General features: G+C 49.4%; 1 protein-coding gene across 1 annotated transcript in view; it reads left to right on the top strand.

Moving 5' to 3' along the window:
* Window positions 1-3,308: 3,308 nt before the first annotated feature.
* The window catches only part of ADGRB1 (adhesion G protein-coupled receptor B1), a 278,797-nt gene continuing 259,392 nt past the window's right edge, over window positions 3,309-22,713 (top strand). The window contains exon 1 of the mRNA XM_072851811.1: window positions 3,309-3,329. The gene's annotated coding sequence lies outside the window, so the exon portion shown is untranslated. The remainder of the gene's footprint in view (window positions 3,330-22,713) is intronic.

The following is a 22,713-nucleotide window of genomic DNA, read 5'->3' as shown; positions in this document are numbered from 1 at the left end:
CCAGTTGACTGGTATAAAATAGGCCATTATCCCCAGGCAGGATGTTGGCAGGATGGAAGGAAGGGTGTGTCTCCCCCAACTCAGACTTTAAGAGACCTGATGTGCTGAGAGCATCTCTTCCTCTGCAAGCAGACTTCTTTGCCCTCAGAGGTACCCTGCAGCAGTGAGTTTCACGGATCCTTGTACATTATGGTAAAGTTGTTTCCTCTTAATCACTTCACAGATGTACAAAACCAAAGGGCCCAGGTGAGTTATTGCATTTGGTTACCTCACCCAATTGCAGGGACCAACTCTTCACATGCCCTGTTCCCTGTTGTAGCTCACCCCCAGTTCTTCCTGGAGGGGACACAGTGAGAAACGGGGGTATCAGACCTCTCTTCTCTATGTTTTTAAGGCATGGGTCACGTTTACACTCTTGTCAAATGAGGGTCTGGGGATTCATGGACCTCTGTACCTAGGACTGCATAGAAATGAGCAGCAGTGAAACTTTTCATTTTATCGAACCCAGTTCCCCACTCCCACAAAGATGAGATTTCCATCATGCCCCGTTGCAGCAATGGGGGTTGGAAATGGGTTTAATTTTGTCTGTGGCATTTCTGATACTTTTTCCTTGTGCTGAGCTTCTTTGCCCTACAACACAAGAGAGATCCTGGCTGCACCTTGCTCTGCCTGACCTCCCCAACCCCAGGGCAGGGAAAGCGAGTGCTCACCACTTTCCCCACTACCGCAAAGGCATGGCAGAGCTGCCCCATGGGACTCACAGGGGCAGGATCTGCTGCTTTTCATGGGCTCCTTTTGCCAAGCACCCCGTGGTTCCCGTCGAAGCTCTCCACTCTCCTGCTTGCACCTGTGCGGGCTGGAGAAAGAGAAGCAGAGAATAAATCCCTGGGGGACTCGGAGAAGCAGGAAAGCCTTCTTGAAGGAAAACAAACCAGCCAAACAAACTCCAGAAAGGCTGGAGAGAGAAAGGGAGAGATTTCCATTCGGAGCATGCACGGTGCTAATCCAGCATAGCCGCCTGTCGGCTAAAAACAAGCATTTCAGGCCCCAGCTGCCCCTTTGCTCCAGTCCCTGCTTAACTGGAGATGTCACAGATGCCTTTGGCCAGCAATGCTGCAGTGCTGGCTGGGGACGAGGAGAGGCTGGTTCGCCGTGCTCCCCCACAGCCAGGGCTTGCTGTTCAGCTCCCCTAAATGAACAGATTTCTCCCTTTTCCCCTTCCCCCAGAAGTTTTTGGGGGTAAAAGAGGTTCGGAGGTGTGGAAATGGTGGTAAAAGGGCTGGATGAGGTGAAGGGAAGGGAGTAAGGGGGAAGAAGGCCAAGGGAAGGGGATGGCGGTGCCCTGGAGAGTCCGTGGGGGGAGGAATGGGGTGGTCCTCACCCTCTCTGAGGCAGAGGGACAGAAGGTGAGGGCAGCTGGGATTTGTACCTCTGCCCCTTGGGGCAGGGCTGTGCCCCTCCACTGAGGGGGGGCAGCAGCCCCGAGCAGGGAGGGAGGTGGTTTTGCCAGGGAAAGGGGCTGGTTTCCTCCTCGTGGAGTAGAAAGGGTTAAAAACAAGGGGCAGGTCCTGAAGTCTGGCAGGATGCTGAAGTCCCCCTGCTCTCCCCCCCCTTCTCCAGCCTTATCCCTCTGCCCGCCATCCCCTTCCCACAACCCTTCCCTGCTCAGCAGGCTCCTCATTACCGGGGGACCTTTCCCGAGCTGTAAACCCGGAGGCAGCACCTTTACCCCAAAGCTGCTGGGATGCAGCATGCACCTTTTACCCCAGCCCATGTCCTCCTCCTCCATCTGCTCAAACTCTCCCTTCCCCCCCATCCTCCTGCCACCCTGGGGTGTTGCATTGGTGTGATACCCCCCCCCCCCCCATACGTGTGGGTTAATGGAGCAAGGAGTTGGGGGGGGTGCTAGCAAAAAGATTTAAAAAAATGAAATAAGAAAGGGTTAATCGCTGTTGCTGTCTCCTGCCTGGGCAAACCCTGTGCCCTGGTGCAAAGCCACCGCCAAGCCGGGGTGCTCGGGGAGCTCCAGCCCCCGTCCGCCTGCCGGGCTGGGGGGCAGGGGCAGCCGCTGCCCCGGGGCTCCCCGCCGTCCTGTCCCGTCTCCCGTCCCCCTCCCCAGGCTGTCAGCTCCGTGGGGGGCACTGAGGGAGCCCCAGCAACCCCTTCTCCCTGCCAGCACCCAGGGAGCGGCGAGCCGTGTCCCTGCGCATCCCTCTGCGGGTGCCCGGCACCTTCCCGCGCTGAACCCCGCAGGTTGTTTGGTGGTTTTTTTTTTGGGGGGGGGAAGCAGAGCCCCTGCCATCCCCACCACCACCACCACCACCCCAGCTCCCTCTTCACCTCCTGGCTCCCCGCTTAGGGCTAAGCTGTCCCGGGGAGGCTGCGCTGCCCCGCCGCCAACGCACTCCGGCTCTTGCTGGCTCCTTTGCTCCATCCATCCATCCATCCATCCATCCATCCATCCATCCATCCATCCTTCCTCTCCTCCTATAGGCTAGCGGAGCATGCCCGATGCGATACCGTGGCAGTTAGGGTCCTTGCCTATAGCTGCCTGTTTTACAAAGCTCCGATCTGTGCGTGTGCGTGTGTATGTGTGTGTGCATTTTATCCCTCCCTCCTATCCCTCCCTCCCTCTCTCTCTCTCTCTCACTCTAATGTGTGATCTGGAAAGCTTATAAAAGCCTGATGTAATCCTTAATGCAGCCCCTGGCTACAAAGACTGGATCTAGTTTCACAGAGAGAGATTCAGAAGCAGAATTTAAAAAAAAAGAAAAAAAAAAGTGGGGGGAGAAGAGAGAGAAAGAAAGAAAAGCAGATGAGTGGATTTTAAACAAACATATCTTTCTGAAGAAGACCATTCTCGCTCTTCACTGCTGGGAAAGCTACTCTGAACCCTGCTGTATATTTTTTTAAAGGAGAAGACTTGATTGTTTGCTTGGATCTAATGATTTACTGGCTTTTAACTGCATTTTTCCCCTCTCCTAAGGATTCCTCAAAAAACAGCTTAATTATTTTCAGCTTTTCTCTTCCACCTGCCTGTCTGCAGAGACACCAAAGGTTCTCCCTTCCTCTCCCTCCCCACCCCCATTTCTTTTAGGATTTTTTTTTCCCTTTTCCGTTTAATATATACATATATATATATGTAAGTGTGTATGTATATATATATGTAGAGGCAAGAGTGGAGGGAGCGGAGGGGGAGAGAGCTCTGCCATCCTTTTGGACTTCACGCGCTGCCCAATGTTGGGCTGGTTACCCCTGGATATGTTGCTGGTTTCCATTTGGAATTTGACAAAGGGAAGAAGGATATAAAACCTGGGGAGCTCTGCAAGGTAAGGGGCTCCAGGCCACCCTTCCTTCTTCCTCGGAGGGGAGGGAGAGTGGGGGACACGACTTCTCCGGGCTGCGCTTTGCCTCGAGTGCGGGGGGGGGGTGTGTCTCTCTCTCCATCCCCAGGGGAGGCAGGGATGGGAGCAGCGGTGGGCACCCGCTCCTCTGCTTTTGCCCCTGGAAATAGCACCCGGAGGATGTTTTCATCCCCTCCGCTCTGCAATTTGGACTGATAGAGCATAATCGCTCCCTGCCATGGGAAGTTTTAACTTTTGTGCATGCGGGTCCTGTGGGCAAACATCAAGCAGCGGTGGAAAATATTGATGTCTGCAGGATGCAGAGGGGGAAATGCATTCGTGTCCTGGGGAAAGGAGCTGAGGACTGGGTTGTTCCTGGGGGAGAAGGCAGCCAGGCGAGGAAAGGGGAGCAGGGGATCGTGACAGGAGAGCTGCAGAGCCAGCCGGGGCTGAACTGCCAAGTGCTGCGAAGCCGCGGTGCCTTCACGGGCAGCCCTAGGGTCTGGGACTCCTCAGCCTGCAATGTTGGCAAACAAAGTCTCAGAGGGATAGGCAGCTGCCTGCCCCGGGCATGAATCTGCCCCCATCCCAGCTCCTTGCCTTCCTCCTTTTCCTTGGAGAGTTTTTTTGGGGGGTCCTTGCTTGCTTTGCCACTCGTGTGGCACCTTCCCAGGGCTGGAGGCAATGCTGGGGAGGCAATGAGCTCCTAATGTCTCCCTCCCACCTTGATGCCATTTATCAGCACTTTGCATCACATCGAAGGAGAAAATTAGCCTTTAGCCTATGTAGAGATCAGGCTATGGCAGAGACACACATACACACACACTGCTCCTGGAGCTGGGCTCCTGGGGGATGCTGGCACCCAGGCATGGCTTAGCCTTTCTTTGGGGGGGGGGGGGGGGGTGGAGAGAGAAGGAGTCTCCATCAGGGATGCGTAATTACAAAGCATCTTGTTCTGAATCACCCTGTGTGGGAATGAATCGCAAAATTTGTCTCTCCCTCTTCCCCCACCGCCCCCTTCCCTTTCACGGCCTGACATTCGCTGATGGAGGGTGGCTGTTGATGCATCTTCAGACTTTTGCAGAGAGGTATTTCAGCCATGGCTCTGCCAAGGCTGGAAGGAAAAGCAGGGTGGAGGGGAGCAGGTAGGGGTTTTGAAGGGACTTTTCAGCCTGGTTGTGCCCCGGTCCTGCCTGAGAGAAGGCATCAGTTCCTGGCAATCGAAGGCAGGGGTTGCAGATCAACTCTGCAAGGTACCTTCGGTTGTGACTCATGCTCATGTCCCCTGATCCTGCCCTGGCCAAGGAAACGACCCATGTGAATCACTTGCACAGAGAGGAGGTGGTGGGGAGGGGAGTATCAAGGCAAGGTCAAAGGGATGGAAGGCAAAAAGACCCCCACCTCCATCCCTGACCACCCCATCCCTTTGGAGCTGGGTATTTCCAGGGCTCAGGCTCAATCCAGCTCCAGCACTGGGTCTGGCAAGCGCCAGGGCCAGCTGACAGCTGATGGCTGAGGGAGGAGGAGGAGGGGAAGGGGGGGGGGGGGTGAGGAAGAGCAAAGCTACTTTGACAGATGCCAAAACCTGCCTGCGCGGCAGAGCGAAAATCTCAGCGCCTCGAAAGTCAGTGCTCCCTGGGAGGGTGCCAGGGGTTGGTCAGGGTGCAGGGTGCACCTCCCCGGCCCCTTTACCTGTTGATTAGCTATAGGTTTGTTCTCACCTGGCCATGCAAAGCCTAAGGAAAGCCAGGAGGGACGAGCCCCGGGCACTCCGCGGAGTTGACTGGCGACCTCCGCTGCGTAGCAGGGAGGACTGTGTATTAATGATGATGACTCTGCTTTGGCTGGTGCTGAAATATCTGTATTATCTATTATCAGCTGGGAGACGAGGCTGGAGGCTTCGCAGAGCTGGGATCTCATCCAAAGCCCGGGCTGCTAAAGGAAACAAACAACTCTCCGTGCATATTAAGTGGGTCCCTAATTAATTAATGACTCATTAACCTGGGTCCTGCAGTCATTACTGTGCCCAAGACCTTGCTGAGGAAGAGGAGGGAGGTCGCAGGGCAGAGCAGGGGAGGTTTTTACCCTCGGAGGGTGCTGAGGAATTGCACCAGCTCTCAGCCAAGCCGCACTGCCAGGGGACAGGGTGGCCACGGGGCTGAGCCAGGCAGCGGCCGGGGAACAGGCAGGGGGCTGAGCAGGCAGGACATCCTGCCTGGTGGGTCTCAGCTGAAGCAGAGGGGCATGGAGAGTGCAGGGGTGCTGGGGGGAGGAACCAGGGGACCCCCATGCTCCGCTCCACATGTTGTAGTGGGGTCAGGGTGTAGCATCCTTTCTGCTGTGGAGGGTGAAGGGGGAGGCCAGGCAGAAAAAGGGCAGAGGTAGGGCAGGAGCAGGGCTCCTGAGCCTTTCCATAGCGCTTGGGATAGCGTTGCAGAGCCCTGAGTGAAGGGATAGGGGTTTGAAGCCCCGCAGAATTGACCAGCAAAAGTGGGCAGGCTCAGGGAAGGACTGGCTGCAAAGTGGGGTGGTTTTCCATTAACGAAGGATCTGTACCCCTATTCCCCTTACATGCGGGAAACTGAGGCAGGGGAGGTGTGCCAGACCCCGTAACCGGGCTGGGAAGTGTGTGTGTGTGTGGAGACTCCTGAACCCCAGTCACATTCCCAAGGAGCAGCCAAAGGCAGCCTCTGGGGTGGGGGGGAGCACGCCCCCATCCCACTGCCCTGCCACCCCAGGGAGAGCTGCATTGCCCTCCTCCCCGCTGGCACTCAGAGGTGGTCTGAGACACACACGGAGCCCTTCCTTCCCTTGCAGCACCCCCTGCCCACCCCTTACACAGCCCCCTTTTGCAAGAACCCCAAACTTAACGACACCCCCCCCCAGACACACACACTCTCTCCTTCCATCCCATAACATCGGGGCCATCCCCGGGGAGGGAGAGGCTGGGAAAGGGTGAGGAGGAATCTCAACTTAGCGTCAGGGTCCCCTCCCCAGTCTCCCCAGTCCTGGCCGCTTTTGGTAGCCGGGGGGCGACCGGGGCTTGCGGCGAGCGGCGGGGAGGTGGCGCTCGCAGCCCGGCTATCGCTGCCCGCCGCCCCCGGAGCGCACGGCTGCTCGCCACAGCCCGGCAGAGCGTGCCCCCCCTTATATCTCCCCCCCCAAAAAAAAATACAACCCACCCTGCACGGCTGGGGCTCGCAATAAGGGCTACCTCGCACCCCGCGCACCCCAAACACGCAGCCCCACGGGGTTTATTCCCCACTCTGCGAGCATCACCTTCCCATGGGCGTTTTGCCCCCCCCCCATGTTTTTTTACCATACTCCCCCGCATGTTTTATCTGCCCCACTTCTCCCCGATCTCAGCATCCTTGTGAAAGCAAGAAGCTATCTGGGCTGCCACAGGCTCTCCCTGGGAGTGCAAGCGGTATGTGCAGCTCTGCTCGCCCCCATGCCCGGGGGGGGGCAGCCCCCAGCCCCAAGCGCTTGTTTCGGGGGCTGCGTACGAGCCCTTGCTCCCTACAAGTGGTGAAGGGGATACCCAAACGCTCTGCTCCTGGGAGTCAGCCGAGAGTATCGTCCAGCAGGGATCGTGCCCCATCATTGCTCCGGGAGAGGAAGATGATGGAGGGGCTTCCCCTGGTGCCTGCAGATGGCTTTTCTTTCCCCTCTTTTTTGGGGAGGGAGAGAGGGAAGCAGTGTGATCATAGATCCAAATTCACCTTCTCCCGTAGCTCAAGTGTAGGAAATCCCCTGTCATCGATACCTGTTGCAGGGTATCAGCTTGGCTCATTAATTAGCTCCAGGAAACCTGAGCTGGTAAACAAATGAGTCAAAGCTGGGCCTGATCCTGGGCTTGCAGCACACTGATTGCCACCTTTCTAGGATAGGTGCAAAGGGAGAGGAGTATTTTCTTCAAGATGGATGACAGGCTGTCTCTGCAACTAGCTTGCCTCCTCCCCTTGGAGAAAATTCACATCCCCGAGCGACCCTTCAAAGGGAAGGGAGCTGGCACCTGGCCTGGACGTTTGCAGAAGACTGTTCTTTCTCAGTGTCGCAGCACATATCGGAACAGCTCAATGTGGCTGCAGACAAAACGCAGGGGTCCCCGGTGCATCCCAGCGCTCGCCATCCACAGGATGCTCCCGTGTTCTTCTCATGGCTCCTTCCCCAAATTTTCTGGGCTCTCCGCTTGCCTGGGGTTTGCAGAAAGTGCTGGGATGAAAGAGGGCAGGAGGGGGAGGCTTGTGCTTGGGTGAAACCAGACTAAAGCATAGGTAACCTGCTGGTGGGCATTGATGCCCATCCATATATTTGGGTGGGGTGGGGATCTGGGGCTCTGAAGCACAGGAATAAAGGTGCTTGGGCACAGTTCTCTCAGCCAGGGTGGGGATAGGGATCTCCTTCTTTGTATCTCAGTTGCTTTGAACCACGTCTCTGCCAGGGAAAACAGTATTTCAGTGTCCCATCTGTGCTGGAGAGGCAGGAGTTCCCATTGACTTGAGATGCACTCTTTTTCTTTAGGTTCATGTAGGGCCCCCTCAGGTCCCAAATCCACAGGGGACCAGCCCTCTAAGTCCCAAATCACCATGACAGGGAGTTGTGACAACCCTTGTTTCTCCAGGTCAAGGCCACCACAGACATCATCCTGGTGTTTAGCATCCTCCAGCTTCCCAGTGCAGGAGGTCCCATCTGCCTTGTAACCTTCCTTAATGCTCCTGCTGCCCAAAAGGCAATTCTTCCACAGCACCACACCATCCCCAACCCAGTACTGGTGGCATTTTGTTAGAACACAAGAAACCACCAACTGGAAGCCAAACTTCTCTCTTGGAGAGCAATCTGGCAGGCCAGCCCATGTGGAGAACGTACATGCCTTTCTCTTACATGCACTCTGTGTGATAGTTGGCTCTTTAATATGGTTTGCACTATGGTGAAGCTACAAAACACAACAGCACACGTTAAAAAAAAAAAAGGAAAATTAGCAGTAGATGAAGTCCCTTCAGAACGTCCATTCATCGTCACATCTTGGGCTTAGAAATTCCTCGCGGTGCCTCTTGGAGCAACGGTTTTGTATTAGTCTGATTATGCTGAGATAATCTGTCATGTTGCTCCAGGAAGCTCTCAGGGAAGGAAAAAAAAAAAAAAAAGGAAGAGAAAGATAATATTTTAAATCAGAGGGCTGCTAGATTGGTGACTCTGTCTTGCAAAGACACACATCACTGCCCCCTTTATGAAAATTTAAATTAGTTACCTCTGTCAGAGAAAATGAGAGAAGATTTGCTGATTTTAATTTGTTGGAGCAAATCACCCCCTGCCAATGTTATCAAAATTAAACTGGGGATGGTTTCCTACTTTCCTTCTCCTATTCCCTCTGCATATTTTCTGAAATATCCCTTCATAAAACATTGATCAAGGAGTGACCAGCTGATGATAAATGAGCTATTGTGACTGCAAGCTCTGTTGTGTTTGGTGTCATGCCTTATCCCTGGGACAAGGGGGATCGGAGAAAGCAAATCTTATCTGGAGGAAGAATGAATAGAGACCTTGTAAGGAAATATAGACTTTCTACTAGTTTGGAATATTTTTGGGTAAAAATTGAAACAGATGGCTGTAATCTTATGTGGTACACTCTATGTTAGCCTAAGTGCATGTATGAAGTACATAAAGTATGAAAAATCCTCCCTCCAGTGAGCATCATAGCTTTTAGGGAGGTGTTTTACTCCAGGTAGAGCTGCTGCTTGCTGACTTGATTTGGCCTGAGAGAAGGATGGAGGAATCCTGCATATATTTGGGACACCATTTTGTGCATGCCATATGCATGCACCAGTATATATTATTGCCAACTCTTTTTCTGAACATCTAGTTTTGGTCAGAGGCAGGCCTTGTGATACCTCATCCTACGATTTCAGCACTCCCACCTGCACGCTCACCTTGTCTCCTGCCTGTTATCAGGCTGGCTTTGCTAGATGGAGATGTTTTCTCAGTTTTAGAGCTCAGCTGGCGTATAACAAAGTCCTTGCTGTTTGCAAAATGGCTTTTTTCTTTCCTCCCTCTGCCAGATATTAGGACTATCCCATTCCTGGCAGACCTACTTATTCCATATTCATTGAGAGTTAGCATAGCTCTCTCTCTAAATGCTTTCAGGATAGGGGTCATCATGATTTCCATGCTAGAATAGATCTGGAGCTGAAAAACTTTGTCCCATCTGTGCTGCTGTCCTCTTGTGGACCTCTCAGCTGATCATTTAAGTCTACAGCTCCACAAGCCACTGAAAGTTTGGTCTACCCAACACAAAACCCCATGGCTTGGTTTTAAAAGATGCTGTAGTGCAATCCTCACTAAGGGCCAAGGGCATTGTAGGGCTGATCTCACCCTGTGCCAAACCATGTGTCTCAGGCCAGGGGTTCAGGTCACAGTTAATTTTAGACATTGGTCTTTCTGCACTTCGGTGTTTTCATCTGTAAAATGGAGATGCCTGGCTTCCTCCTTCCGAATGGGGCTCTGTACCAGCTGTTCAAATGGACTTGGTCAAACAACAATTCCTTTGGGATTCTGAGATGAAAGGTACCAGCCAAGCACAGGGCATGAATTATTCTTCTTGTGTTTCGACTGTGAATGCATGTCCACCCTTAAACGTTCCTCCTGAGTCATGATTTCTTGTCCTTTCTCAATCCTTATTTTCTTGATGCCTTTCTACAGCTGAGGGTCTGGAAGTATGCAAGTCTTCTGTACCCGCCTTGGGTTCCCTCTGGAATAAACACATGCTTTTTCAGGAGACCTTGTATAATACTTTGTCCTGCAAAATGGTCCTTTGTATAGTCCAGCCCACTTTGATATGCAAGTGGATTAAGCCTGGGGTAGGAGTCTGGTTTACACTCTATGTTGTTTAGCAGCAATCTAACAATGGCTATCTTCTCGAAACAAATATCTGCTGGTTCCTGCAAATGAAAGTCGATACACCTTCAGAAGGAAATTTGTCCCGATGGGGTCTTTTGTATTGAAAGCCCTGTTGGTAGATTTATTCATTGTGCAGGTTCATTCCCTTAACAAGTCAGTTATTCATTGGCCATTGCTTGAGGGTGTGTGGAATTTATGGTCATAGTCCTGTAATCAGATATTTTGTTATAGAGGCCTTTGCCACTGTGGAAGGTTTGAATAAATCAGTATGCAGCAAAAATTGATCCTCTCACAATCTATTTCTGGACTCAGCTCCTGCTTTAAGAGTATTTTCCCCCTTCTTGAGCCATGCTACTAAAGCCTTTGCACGTTTGTGCTCTGGTCAGCTCTACCGAAGCTATGCGTTAGTGCATGTGCACAGACATATGCACACACTTGTGCATGTTTTCTGGGCATGATTTTTGTCCTGACCATGCTTGAGATACAAGCTGTTGCCATTTCCCAGACAAAAAAAGAGTTTTTCTCTATTACCTGACTTAAGCATCTGGAAGTTGGAAAGAACTGCTTGAAAAGGCTTTAATCAAATGCCAGTGAAGAAAGAGAAATCTGATTTTGAGTAGCTGCACTGATGCCTTAAGTACTAAAGAGCTTGGCCTGCTAATCTTCACTTCTCAGATGTTGTTCGACAATGTGATCAGCCCTATTGAGCTGAAACAAGGGTTAATTGCTAACAAAAAGCTCCTCACCTTCATGCATACAAAGCAAGGGTCAAGGGTGAGCACCCTCCTTTTTGGAGCTTAATGCAAGCTCGCCATATGCAGGCAATCGTAAGGGACTTTGTTTCTTGCATATGTCCCAAGAATATCTCTTTATGGAAGTAAAATTACAGCAGAGCCTATGATTTTTATGGCAGAAATCAGGGATAGGAGGAGAGAAAAATCTTTGTAACCTAGCAGCCTGTACAGCTGCTGTCTTTTATGTCGTTGGTGATGTTAAATGCATAAATGGCAGTGAACCTCTCCCCTGTGAGCAGGGCTGAACTGTCTTGGCACTTACACTTGTGAGGGAGCTTGGCAGTGATATGGTTAGTCAATGGTCTGACATGCTGCCCACCTTGCAAGTGTCCCCCAGGGCAGAGCAGCTTTCTTGAGAAACTCTTATGGCTCTAGGGATGGGTTTAGGTTTAGGAAGAGTGCGTGACAAAGGGCATTTAGTGCCTGGTCTGCTCTGGTGAGAGTAGCCACTTACAGCCGCTAGCACTTGCATGTTCAGCCATGAGGGCAAGTGAAGGACTAAGTAAATAGTGAATGTACATTTGCTGTGTATTCTGAATGCCTAAGAAAATAACATGAACAATGTTAAATATTGTCTGTCCTGTGTGACTTGCTGGCTCCTGCCAGCTTGGGGTTTTTAGATATGTTAATAGAGATAGCAATGCTGTGGGGACTTCCAGATTCTCCAGATGGAGACGATTCTGCTACCAGCAGGAGAGATGGTGACAGTCAGAAGTGCAGCAAAGCTGGGAGGGCAAGGGGGAAGCCAGGAGAGATCCCAGCAAAATGCCAGTTAGCTGGGGGATCCAGTTAAGTAGGATGCACGGAAATATCAGGAAGGCATCCTTTGCTGTAAGAGTTATCACGCTTGTAGATGTACCCAAGGCATCCCTCAGGAACTGGACAACTGCCTGTCTGTGGGCAGTGACTGAAGGCATGGAAATGCCACTGGAAGGGGAGGTTTTGATAGCAAGCCCCCAGATGGGTAATCTCAGTCCAGAGCCTGGCCCTCTACCAAGACTGAGGAAGATGAGGGCTGGGTTGGATGATGTTATTTCCAGAGGTCCCTTCCAACCTCGAGCATCTGTGATTCTGTGAAGATGGGACATGAGTGCTGCAGTCTTTAATGGACATAGCTGGCCATAGCTGCCCTCAGGAGCTGCTCTTTGGCCTGTATATAGTGAGCAGAAGGCCTGCAGGGTATTTAAAGGTGTCCTGGGAAAAGCACTTAAGGCTGTCTTGCAGGACAAACTCCAGGGTGGGACTGTATGACAGCACCCTTTGGGCTTGGTATCTCAGAAGGGAGGAAATCTGATGGGGAATGAGGTCTGTGGCCAGAAATCTAAGGGTGCTGAGGTGTTTTGAGTGGGAGTAAAACCTTTCGTTACTGTGTAAAACAGCCTTACTACCCCTCGAGAAGCAGAGACACTCCTTGCCCTGTACTGGGACAAAGCCCTGGACTGATGTCCTGTTGACCTTATCCCACTTTTCTAGACAAGGACCCTCTTAGTCAGTCCATACCCCTTCATCTCTCTGGAGCCTTACACTGATTTTTTTTTGTCTGGGCTGTGGCCAGTGGCAATGCTACATCATCTTTGATCAGAAATGTGAACACACATTGCCCTAAGATGTGAGTCTTAGCTTGTTTTTCTTCCCCCACTGAAGCAAGTAATTGCCTTGTTGTGAATAGCCTCCTCTGTTGTCCTGGGAAAAGCTGAGCATTCAGGCTTGCTCTGGAGCTGAGAAGACATCTCTGGGATGTGGAAAGAGGGGATCCTCCACCACAAGCTGTGATAGCTCCTTCTTCCCGATTCTGTGGGGCTGATAGCTGGTGGGTCCCTCCCTTGCTTGGTCTGGCTTTTGGCTTCTGATTAATAGAAAAGGTCTTCACAAAAGCACCTCTAAGACCAACCTAGAGTGCCCGTGAGGATAGCACCTGAGTACTAACAGGATCAGGTACGATGTGGGAGGTAGTGCTGGGGATGAGGAAGATGGCTGGTAAAGCTGGCTGTGATTCTTACCAGCTCCCAGCATGTGCAAGGACTATTTCTTGGGTTGGAGCTCGACTTAAAAGGTTCAGGGAACTGAAACATCTTTCTCTTTCCTTTCTTGAATAGATCTCAAATGTGTTTATAGAGGAGCTCACCACAATGGTTTCCATTTTGTGTGGTGAGGGGAATGTGGAACAAAGCAGTGATTTTTCTCACCTCCATTCCCTTGCCCAAAAGGGTGGTTGGATCTAAATAGGACATGAATCTTCCAAGTCCTGGAGCTGGGTCACCAGACTCTGCTTGTGTGCAAGTGACAGTGCTAGGGAATGATAGGAAAGCTGGTGCTAAATACAACTACTATGCACAGCTAAGTATGTCGGGCGCTCCACACCAGACATGGCTGCCTTTCCCATGGACTGAAAAGTCTTCCTGTAACTTCCTGTACTCATAAATGCTGTTATGAAACGCAAGGTGCACAGCATGCCGTAGTGATGTGGTTATTAAAACCGCAGCCTCCCACCTCAAATTACAACCTAAATGCTGTGTTTGTTTCCCACTTAATACTGGCCCTCTGAGGTTTTCTTTTAGCACTAAGCCCTTTTGAAGTTGCTGTTGATTACAGAGCAGACAGCATAATCTCCCTGTGGAAGTTATTTGTAGCTGGGGAGGAGGAGGGGGGGGGGAAGAAATCAATCACCCTAGTGCAAATGCCAGAAATGGGGTGGAGAATTAATGATGCTGCTCAGCCATACTTTCCATTCAGTGGCCCATCCTGCCACTCAGATGTCCTTCTCTGAAAGTGTCGGTCTGATTGCTACAACTCCTTAGACAGTCAGAGAAGGAGTAATTGGAAGGGGGGTTCAGCTGTGCAAATTGGCTTCTAGTCTGGAAGGTGACTTCAGTGGTGTAATTGTTCTGTCCAACCGCCAAGCCCTCATCAAATACTGGCAGCTGGGGCTCTGCCTATACCCTTATTTTCTCTGTTCTTGTGGCAACTAGCCTGGATGTTTCCTGGGCCATCAACAGGGCGAATTATTTAAAGTCATTGTGCTTTATTCCTTCCCAAATTATTGGCCAATACTGTCTGCTGTCTCTGAGCTTTTCTTGATGAGCTCTTGTAGGCTTACATCACTTATCACTGTGAGTTGTATAGCATTGAATATGAGTATGGCCAATGTAGAGCTCCTGAGCACAGAGGCAGCTGGTTGGTCTATGGCTTGAATTAGGTGGAAAGTGAACCATTGGCAGGGATGAGGTCAACATCAGGTGGTCTTGGGATCTTGCTTCATCTCCAGCTTACCCCTATCCCTCTGTGAAGCTCCTGGAGAGCTGTTGCCAGGTCTTTACTATGAATTTCTTTTCACCCTTTCCTACATACTCTCAGTCTCAGGAAAATTTGGATTGGGAGTTCATGAGGTTCAAGAAGTTGGTCCTCTTTGCTACAATGCGGTCCGACTCTTAGTTGGTGCCTCCTGGTATCATTGTGGTAGAAACAGTGAGGGTGGGAGACCTCTAGGCTGACAAAAAGCTGGTATGCAAATAGCTGAATTTTCTCTGTGAAAATCCAACTGCATTTTCAAAGTTTGAAATTATTTGTTTTTCTTTCTTTCTTTGGAGACAAGGACTCTTGCTGGTGAGTCTTGTCTTCCACATGTTCTTGATTTGATCCATTGCAGGTCCTGGATGGCTGCAGTATTTGGGTTTTTCCAAACATTAGACATAAATAACTTTGAAATGGTAACAGCACGAAACCTTTGCACGGGTGTGATAGGCAGGCAGAACTGGGAAGTGGAGGACAACTGGGAAGCCACAGGACTAAGTTCTCTCTATCTCCTCACCTGCAGCTTAGCCTTGATAATACGGTCTATTAGTAATAGTCCCTGGCCTATGCTGTCCCCTGGATAGTGCTTGGCATTGCCTTGATAACGATTACATAGCAAGGATGGCCGTCAGACAGTTCTTGAGCCCAAGCTCTGTCCCTGTGCAGTTCATCAGTATAGTTGCAGACAAAAATGCCACTATCAAGCCAAATAATAATAAATAATAGGAGAAAAAGAAAGACCAAAATGAGAAGGGAGCCACTGGCATCAGTGTCCAGGCTTACAGGGAGGTGGTACTCACAAACCACATCTCAGGACAACACTTTGTATGTAGCCTGGGATGTGCCAAAGAGTAACAGAGCTAGCAGTGTGGATTTGCATTCGGTGGCTTGGCCTATAACTAGTCGAGGTCAATGTGTTGCACAGTAAGCGTGGCATCTCAGACGAGTCTCCAGCATAACATTGGCCCATCTGGACTGCTCTCCTGAATCCACTCTTGCTATTTGATGGAGGCTCGTGGCTCACAGAGCAACACCAGTCCAGTGCACACATAGAAGAGACAGACAGACCTGGCGGCACTTTTTTGTCCAAGTTTCAGTGACTTTCAATAGCTGGGAAGGATCTTGGCTCCTCCTTTGCACCACTTCTCAGTAGTAATGAGGAAACACACCACTGACTTCCCTGAGCATCTGTTTCATCCGTGGCATGGGGGAAGTGATTTTCTTCACTGCTGTACTGATTGGAAGTCGAACAGCCTTCAATCCTGTGTTGATTATGTTCCTTGGAGCATTGAGTCTCCTGCAGGCTCTGAGAGCCTATATGCATGAATGCCAACCTGTAACCCAGCAGAGTCTTCGAAACCATATTTTCTTGTGAGACAAAGCCTGATAATTTCCGGCCATTCAAAAGCATTCAGGAACATCCTAAATTGTGTCCTCTGGGCTGGATTCCAATGTCAAGTCTTTTGTATTTCAGACTCTCCTGTATGATTACAGGAGCAGGGGGATGGAGTCACTACATGAGTAATCAAGGACCTTCCACCCCCCTTTTCTCCGCCACTATGGCATTTTGCTGAACCCCAGGGTACTTACTAATCCTCTCCCCCTCTTGCGCTCTAGTTAGGGCCCAGTAAACTAAACAGGGATAGGACACAGATCCAAAACCTGCCCTGCATTTGTGCAGACAGTTTAATTTTTAGAACACACCCTGATGTGTTTTCAGCTGTGCTCAGGCAGCACTCTCCCATCCCAAGCCTGGCCACAGTTCGGAGGACAGCCTGGCCAGGGACTGTTCCCAGCAGGGACATGGGTCACCCTCTTCTGGCAGGGAAAGGGCTGAAATCCCCAGCTGTACAGTTGCCCTGCGTTAATTGTAAACCAAGCAGCAGCACATGGGCTGAGCTGTGTGGAGATGCCTGTCTGGGGGCTCCTCTCTGTACTATAACACCGTACGGCAACAATCAGCCACTTTTACAGCTCCATAGATCACTGGATAAAAAACACATTTAATTCTATGGTAAGGTCACTTTTTAGTTAAAAGGGACAGAATGGATTTAATTTATAAGCCTCTCCAAATTTATGGCTTGCATTTAGAGTTATATCTATTATGTAGTGCCAAACACGTATTATAAAAATTGATTCCCCCTTTCTCCTCCCTAGATTTGCTGTGTCAGGCGGATTCTGATTACCCTCCTGTTTGCTTCAAGCCAACAGATAGACTGAGGTAGATCTAAACGTTGGGGTTGACATCCATGACTGCAAAGTGCAAGTTTATAGGGAATGAAGCTGGCCCAGATCTATTCCTGGGTGGGTGGGAATTAACATGATTTCTACCAACCTACCACAATACAGGATAGGAGGACAAGGCTGCGGTCTGCAGGGGAAAGTGCGAGTCAAAGTGATTGCAAGGTGCAAGGTGTCAACAGGTTAACTGATGTTACTGTCTTTGTGTGGGTCCTTTCATGGTAATGTGATCTAGACGCAGCCTTTAAGTTCAACAGCAAATTTCAGGCAAGAGAAATAAAGTCCAGAGGAGGTTAGGGAGAAGAATAATTTATTTTTTTTTCTTCCAGGAAAGCTTTTAACTTTTCTAAGAGTCTTAACAGCGGTGAGAATGAGGGTTGGAGAGAGACCACTGAAGGGAAGAGAGGGAATGGGGTGATAGCAAGAGGAAGCAGACCGAATTTATCACCTGATCATCACTCCCAGCATCTCAGTAGCTGGTGCTGTAGTCACGCCTTGGCCTTATTTGATTTAAGTGGTCTCTTTGCAGAACAATGAACATCAGAGAGGGGGAGACAAAGAAAGTCAGCACTTGCAAGGCCAGAAGGAATCATTATAATCTTGTGTTTAAGCTCCTGTGGACAGGGACAGTAGGTTCATCCCACAATGACTGCACGGATGCTGTGACTTGTGGTACGAGTCAAGTGAACCTGTTAGAGAGATGCCGTGCCTTGATTTAGAGGCTTCCAAGCAGTGATGAATGGAGCATGTTATATAAATGAGGGACACTTGAGACAGGGCTCTGAAAGGAATAGGGAGCCTGAATCCTCCTTGGAGCACCTCTATATCATAGTCCACTTGCCAGGAGGGCAGTGAAGGGGGGATCTGCCTCCCTCTCTTGCAGCTGTGTTTCTTGAGCAACTGCTTTCTATCTCTGTGATTAAGTTGTGCTCATAAAATTCATAACAAACACTCTGGACAAGCTGTTAGCTGCCCTTTAAAGTAGAGAGGGGAGAAGTGAACCGCATTTGCCTATATACGGTCCTGGCCATGCTTGACTGAGTGACTGCAGTAAAACTAAAGCTATAAATAATACACACGTGCCTGTGTCCACTACGGTAATCTCCTGAGAAGATGTCATTTGCTTCAGGACTTCAGTGAAATATCCATATTTCCAGCCTCCATTTATATTAATTAGAGGGCTTTTATTGTTGGGGGGTTTTTTTGTGTTGTTTTTGGGGTTTTTTTTTATGCTTTAGTGCAATGAGAACAAGGTAGTACAGGACACCCAGTCTAAAATAGCAATGTGAACAAGGTGTTAAGGGACACTTGGACCAAAATAGCAGGCAGTGGTGAGGAACAAGCACAGTGTCAGCCAGGGCTGAGGACGGACTGCACGTTCCTTGAACGGGGTCACGGTGTGGCAGTGGCAGCTGTTCTTCCCGTGGGCTGGAGGCACTCTTCTCTGAAAGCTGCGTCCAGGCTGGGTTTAACTGTGAATTGCACAATCTTGTTTGAGTGTTGCATGGGCCTGAATGGAGAGATCTGTGGCCTGTGCTGTTCACCTTTTCTCACCTAGTTATGAAACATGGCCAAAATAAAAAAATTGGAGATTGTGAAACTGGATCCCTTCAAATCTTGAGTTGCTTAGAAAATTTTTTTTTTTTTTTTAAATCTGGAATTTGAACTGTGGTCAGCCTCTCCAGCTTGTTTCAGCAATGACAGCTGGGAAATTTTTTTTTAATTGCTACTTGTACTTATTTCTAAATGTTATCTGTCTTTTATAATTGCATAACTTGAGGAATTCTGATTTCATGGAAGAATACCAGGTATTACAAGAGCTGCCACACAGGTGTCAGAATCTGAGGACAGAGGTATGTCTGAAAGGACCAGGAGATTACCAAACAGTAATAAGGACAGAATACAGTCTCCATGGGGAGTGAAGTATTTGCCTCTGCATCTTTTCTTTCAGTCTCCAAGGAGCTCTGTCTCTCTAACAGCAGCATCTTAGAAACTGAAAGGAGCAGTTCACGGGGAATGAAGGTCTCTCTGGCACTGTACTCACATTTATCAGCATCCTGGCTGGAAAGGGCATGTCCTTTAGGTTCATTGTGCATGTGGAGATAGAGAATCTTATTTTTGGAAGCCTAAACTTAAATTTGCCTGAAATTAGACAACTGAAATGCACCAACAGGAACTTTGGACTTGAAGGTGAGATTTAAACATGGGATAGAGGCTGAGTCACACCTACATGGAGAAAGATCAAAGAACCTTGCCCCTCTGCTGCAAATAAGCATGTGGTACCCATACTGGAGAGGGTAATGACTGCAGGAGGCATGTGAAGGTGTGATTGAGGGAAAGAGGCATCATGGGATAATATAGACAGGAGAGGATTAAGGGGAACTGTATTCAGAGTGACTATTTCTCTGGATTCAGGTTTGCTCATGTGCAGAGATTTCTGCCATGTTAAAAGGGGGCAGGAGATGGTTCAGCAAGTTTCCTTCATCTCTCCTGGCTACCTTCACCTTGACATCAAGAAGAAAGTAAGGCAGGAAGGAAGTAAGTGCATGAAGAAGAGGTTTCTGCCCCCAGTAGCGTGGTGCTCAACAACCCCTAGAAGTTTACCAGGAGTCTGAGGCTCAGAGAAGGAGGAGGAGGACTCCAAGATAGCTCAGTAAGGATAGAATAGGGCTGCTGGGCTTGGACCCACTGGTTTGAATGTGACCTGGCTTGTTAACATCATGCTATATCTTATCAGGATGAGGTTGCTCTCTGGAATTTGCCCTGGACCCCTAAAATATCTGTATCCTTGAGCATAAGGCATCAGAGATGGAGGACCTTGAAGTAAAAATGTGTACACAAGTGGAAGCAGTCTCTCCTGCCTGCAGAAGGTAGTTGTCAGGTCTGTAAGCTGTCACATGAGTCCTTGAGCTACTGGGGACTTTAGTGTAAGGTTAGACCAGAAAACTTTCACCTTGTTGCTGATGGCTCACCAAATGCCTGAGAGAAAACAGCAAGGAAACTTCTCAAGGGATACAGAAATACATTGATGCAAAGGCCCCCTGTTGTGCTCCACTCTATAGATGGACGCTACAGAGATGTGAAGATGTTTCCATCTCTCTGCATTAAATACAGATGGACAGAACTAGAAGACCACTTCCTGAAGCCAGCTGCCTTCCTAATGAACTCAAGCTCAACGGTGGCAAGATTGCCTTGTTACTCATACACGACTGACTGTCCAGGACAATAATTTTTCTGGTGGCTAGGAACCTCAACCAAATCCTTTTTGCCAAATCAAGCCTGTTTATTCTCATGGCATCACTGCCCTTTAATTTGAAGAGTCTTTCTTCTCCTGGTGCTTCCTTCTCAGCATTTAAGTATAGCATTTTAATATTCCATTCACCTTCCTTTTGCAAGGACAAATATGCCAGTATCTTCTGGTAAATCTTATGTTCTTGTAGTCATTTTAGTGATCTTTCTCTGCAACTCTGTCTCACTGTGAATTCATCTTTCTTGAACCTGAGCACAAAAAATGGATACAATATTTAGCTATGGCTGAAGATAGTGTCTTCCCTATATTTGGAAATCTGGAAATATCTCTAGATTGACATGTTGCCTTTTTCACAGCTGTGTTGTTTGTTTGTACCCAACCTGTATCTTCATCTTCTGCTTTTTTCTGCTGTGTAGGAGTCACTTTACTCTTACAGCTTTTAGCTTAGGAATGTCCCCATTATCTAAATGTGACAGTATTACTCTTATGTTACACCTGGGGAAACTGAGGAAGAGGCAAAAAATGACTTGGCCTTCACGAAGGAGGTTATAAGCTTTACCAAAAACATTGTTAAGGAGAGAGTCTCTTCAGGCTTCAACACCAGGCTGCTGTGAGCATCAAGGCTTTGTCCTGCCGTGACTGCCCTCCGAAGCTGATGAAGTCTAGGTTCAAATGCCTCCCCATGGGCAGAGGCTGCCTCTACTAGGCGGGCATTATTATAAGAAGACTGGTTGTTTTTCCTGCTCCTCAGCCTACATCCCCCCCTCCCTTCTTTGCTGGGCAGGGGATGAATGGGAAGAGAGAGGCTCTGAGTGGACTCTGTTCTCCAACGCCAGTCGCTGCTGAATTTCAAATAACTCCCCAAACAAAACCCAAACAAGCAGGCTCTTGTGTTCCTCTATCTCCTCTCTCTTTGGCCTTAGTCACCAGGCTTGGCAGCACCGCTGCTCTTCTGTGGCTCGTCACATGCAAGGCAGGGAGGATGGGCTGCTTTTTCATTCTTCTTTTCCCTCAGGGGTCTGAAACAACAGAGCCCTTTGCCTTGTTTGCTTTGTTGGGGCAGAAGGGAGCGGGGCTAGAGGAAGGAGGAGGATGGTGTAAACGCCCCTTGTCGTTTTGGTCAGCAACAAGGTGAACGTTGGTATCTTCAGAAGAGCGACTGCCACAACCCATCCTTGTCCCCTGCCTCCCTTGTGCTGGTGGTGTCTGGTCTCCTCCTTATAGAGGGCAATGAGAAGGTGCTGGCTGCTCAGAGATGGAGGGAGAAGAAAAGGTGCTGTCCAATGCCTGAGGACAGAGGCTCCCTCCTGTCCCAGGGTGATTCGCCAGCTGGCAGGGGTGTGCCAGCTGCAGAAATCAGTCAATGCAACTGGCTCAGCTTTTGTCTTAAATGCAGGTAGCAGTGAAAGGGAACAGCAGGACAAACCCATCTGGGAGCCATGGTTTGGCTAGGGTGCTCATCCTGAGATGTCTGGGGTGGACACCATTCTCCTGGAACTGTTGTGCACGGTGGAGTGGGGAGAACAGGAGAGGGGAGGACAAAAGCACAGCTCATCTGATCACCTCTGCATCGCTGTTCTCCGAAGCAGTCTGGGGCACGGCAGTCATGGAGAGAAGGCCAGGCCAATTCATGTCGGGTTTTTAGAAGTCTTGAGACCCCTAAACTCACTCTACTTGTGATCCAAGACAGGACTTGAACTCCTTCAACCTGCAGGGAGAGGGGTCTCTCCAGACAGCATGATGGGGTCAAAGCTATTGCAGACTGGGGCAGCTCCTTATGACCTATTGATTTTCAGCAAGCCAAGCCTGACAGACTGGGACAGTGTAGTCTGTTTTCTGCCCCCCAAAAAGAACGGATTTAGCACCATTTCTTTATCTTGTGTCTTAGACCAGAAAAGCCCTCTGTGCAAAACTCACTCAAGATGCGCTGTGAGTATTTGGCAGCATATTGCGGTGTTGTTCACTCTGCTGTGCTCAGGCACAGGTCTCAATTCAGCCCAGCTTTCACTGGATGAGAGGGGCAGCTCATCCTGGCAGCCCGCTTGGCGTGCGCTGACTTTAAACAGCAGGACATGACCCCTTGCTTGTGATAAGGGATATTAACTCCTGACCTAAATAGGGCAAAAGAGACCCGAAGTTTATGGAAAGCCTGTTCCGCTGGTCTGCGTAAAAGCCAGTTGGCTTCTGCCTGTGATCTATTGACCAGAAAGAGAAAATCATTAATAGCCATAGATTGTCTATGTGGAAGAGCTTAAGTGATAGCTGGTGCCTTTGCAAACTCACTGGATGGGTCAGGAGAAAGGAAGCTGACTCTGTCCTGTGGATAAATAGGAGTCTTCCTTCTGCAAGGCTCATCACTACTGCTTTTTTATGGGAAAAACAGCATCCAAGATACTGTTGTTGTTGCTAGTCACCACTGCTGAATGGCTCATGCGGCTGTCAGAAAATACACAAGTAAGGTGTAATTATGGGGTTTGTGCTAAACCCAGATTTCTGGGCTAAGCACGGGAATCCTTGGGTGAGATTCAATGGCTTCGTTCTGCCTGAGGACAAACTACATGAACATAAATGTCTCTTCTGGCATTATATATATATGTGTGTGTGTGTATATATATATATATAAAAAAAAAATTAAAAAACCAAAAATGCCAGATGTTTTATGAAGAATGACCTAGACTTAGTACCATGCCAGTGTTTCCCTCAAGCTGAAGAAATGATCCTGAAAAACTCCTTGAGAATGGTGCTTCGTACCAGTTGATTTTTGCATCTGTTGCTATGTATCCAACACTGATTTGCTGGGCTAAGCTGGTGCCTCTGACTGTGCGATGCTCCACTACTTTTGAAAGGGTTTGGCTTTTTCCAGTTATACTCAATACTCTGATTTTGAGAGGATGCT

This window comes from Ciconia boyciana, chromosome 2 (assembly GCF_034638445.1).
Source record: "Ciconia boyciana chromosome 2, ASM3463844v1, whole genome shotgun sequence".
In the NCBI taxonomy this organism is placed as follows: Eukaryota; Metazoa; Chordata; class Aves; order Ciconiiformes; family Ciconiidae; genus Ciconia; species Ciconia boyciana.
Note: the sequence above shows the minus strand (reverse complement) of the source record. Positions and strands in the feature narration are given on the sequence as shown.